General features: G+C 33.5%; 1 pseudogene; it reads left to right on the forward strand.

Annotated features, from left to right (window-relative positions):
* The first annotated feature begins 2,337 nt into the window (after nt 1-2,337).
* Nucleotides 2,338-2,431, forward strand: LOC121101568 (annotated as a pseudogene).
* Nucleotides 2,432-3,059: the final 628 nt, after the last annotated feature.

Here is a 3,059-nt window from a genome sequence, read left to right on the forward strand (position 1 = left end):
AGAAGCAGGCTCCCAGTGGAAGAGCCTGACTTGGGGCTCGATCCCAGAACTCCAGCATCACGCCCTGAGCCGAAGGCAGACGCTTAAGGACTAAGCCACCCAGGCGCCCCAAAACAATTACATTTTTTAAAGTTCACTAGGTAGCAATTCTCTTGATCAAGGAGACACAACACAGAATTATCGTTGATTGAATTCTGGTGTAGCATTAGTTAAACCTATATGTGTGAAATAACTATTGGCTTTACATCAGATCTAAAATCCTCCTATCATTCTCTCATATTTATTCTCTCTCCCTCTCTCTCCTGCTATTATCTGGTGGCTAAAATCTGACTTGATCTTATCACTCAAAAATATTAACTTCTGATATAAGCAGGTTCTATAATGGTAGTGCTTGTGGAAAGCAGTGTTTTTTAGAAGTATTTTTCCTCATATATCCTCCATAAGAATTTAGAATAAAACAAGTGTTTTAAAGAAAGTTTCCAGGTTGACGACTTAATGGTAACGGTTTAAAATAGCTAAGTGTTTTAAAATTTTGTGTCATTAAATATTGGCATTTAAAAATGGACAGGTTATGTCAACTTTTTAAATTCTATCCAATGAGATCTAAATATCATGATTGGTTACAAAACATGGCTAATTTAAAAGAAATAAACAAGTGTTACATCGCATGGTTTTTACTTCTTTAGATCATATTCAATCCCAAGTCCTTCATCGAATTTTATTCAAATATCTACAATACATTTAAGTCTTTGTTGAAAGCCTTTTATTGTTTCTCTACAATAAAATATATATTTAAATTTAAAATTATTTTTAAAATTTCCTATAAACATAAGACAGTAAATATTAAAAATTATTTTATGTTGACATACCTTTACTATTATATATAAATGTAATGAACAATTGATCAAAGATATTCTATCATGTATCCATGGATGAATATTATTTATTGTGTGAGTAATGTGGAGTTGAACATTCATTCCATTCTTTTATTAAAAAAAATAGGTCTGAGCATGAAGAAACTGTGTTCATACAACTAAATAGATTTGAACAGACTTGTTATAAGCCCATAACTAAATTCTTTGAACCTCTTCTGAGTTTTGTGCAAAAATCTCATGCTGATTTCCCATTTAAAAAATATTCCATCATCTGTCATCCGGTAACTAAATTTGGTTCTCCTTCAACTCTGTTAAAAAAGTATGAATTGGAAACCACCTGAAAAACTATTTGTCTTCTAGTCATTAGAGTCCTTCATTTTCTCAACCTTAACATCAAAATCTAGTTTATCCTCTATATTTATACCAGAGAGGGAGAGGGAGGTAAGGAGGAAGAGAAAAAGAGAGAGAGGGAATGAGAGAGAATGAGGGAAACACTGGAGAATTTTACATTCTGAAAAAACATACCATAATTAGCCTTAGGATGGGTGAGAAGTGTCCCTTTTTAGTATAAAGTGTACATGATAAATGTAATAGAGAAAGGAGATGTAGGAAAGAAACTGCTTCACTCAGGAACCTTATCAGTCTTAGGAAAGAATCCATATGGAAGTGAGGATCAGGAAATTAATTTTCTCAAAACCATCTGTGCTTGTATCTTATAACCCCAGGCTACGTATACCCCAGTTGGAAGACAACTGGTCGGTCTAAGGAGGCTGTCTGCAAACTGGAGACAATCCCTTGGAGAATTTGAATATGCAGACTGACACTGTTTCCTTCCTTAGTCCCTTTTTGGGGGGGTCACATGTCACAGATGGCATGCGATATGTCCTGTATAAAGAGTAGAAGTTCCACATCCTAGAATGATTGACAGTGTCACACTTAATCTTCTATTTGCTTCAGCATTTTCCAACTTAATGAAGTTTGCATGTGCACAGTTGAATGGACTTACACACTATATGTCCTTTAGATTTAATTAGTACAATACTGACAAAATGGACCAGTGGACTACAAAGATTTCTGCCAAATAAACATGTATTAAAGATAATCAATGATTAATAATCCAAACATGAGCAAACATCAGAAAATGGCAGAAATCAAGTTCAATCTTCTGGTAGACCAACTGCAACACAAAATGTGATAGTTTAAACTGACATGACAAGAGGACGCCAGAAAATTTCTAAATCATGAAGAGACAATGTGACTATACATGTACTTAATGAAATCATTAAAAAAAGTTTGATCATTTTTCACACCTCTGTATTTTGTTGTGACTTACAATGTACATACTTCCATTAGGTAAGAAGTATGTGTACATAATTTACAAATAAATAAATGTATTTTGGAATATTTGTCCAAAAATGTTTTAATGAGGGGATGTGGTATCAAAAAATTGGGGGGACCATACTTGCTTTGGCAGCACACATACTAAAATTGGAACAATACAGAGATTAGCATGGCTCCTACGCAACATGCAAATTTATGAAGTGTTTCATATTAAAAAATAGAAAAAATTGGAGGGACCACTGGTCTAGAGAAAGCACTAGGGTTAACTTTCTTATATGATAAAAAGAACAATAGCTTAGGAGCTACCTATCTAGAAATTTTGTCAGCTTTATTTCCTCTCGATATTTTGCCCTAAATGGCAAATATAGAAGAAGCAGTGAAGTTTGGGGACAGTCTATTTCCAATGATGCTTATGACAACATAATTATGCTATTCTACCTTTGTAAATAGTGTCAATGATATTATGGTTTTCACATAATTTATATGTAAATAATTAAAGACAATGATTTTTTTGGAACAATATCATATAAAGATTAGAAAAAGGTATGTAATTAGACACAATTTTCTTGTAAGGTGAGTCATTTCCCAACAATATTCTCAATATAAATTCCAACGGAACTTCCAGAATATTTGAGTCATGACCTGAACACTGCTTTGTCTGAAGCTGGCATTCCTACCACAGAGAAGCAGAAGTCTCTGAAGAAAAAAAAAAAATCGGTCTCTTTGCCAATTTTACAAGTTGGCCATAGCTATAATCATCAATTCCTTCACAGATACAGAGTTTGCATGTAAGATTTTTTGTGTGTGTCTGTGTCCTATAGCTCTGGGCAGGTGTTCAATTTA

This window comes from Ursus maritimus, unplaced genomic scaffold (assembly GCF_017311325.1).
Source record: "Ursus maritimus isolate PB19 unplaced genomic scaffold, ASM1731132v1 scaffold_8, whole genome shotgun sequence".
NCBI lineage: Eukaryota > Metazoa > Chordata > Mammalia > Carnivora > Ursidae > Ursus > Ursus maritimus.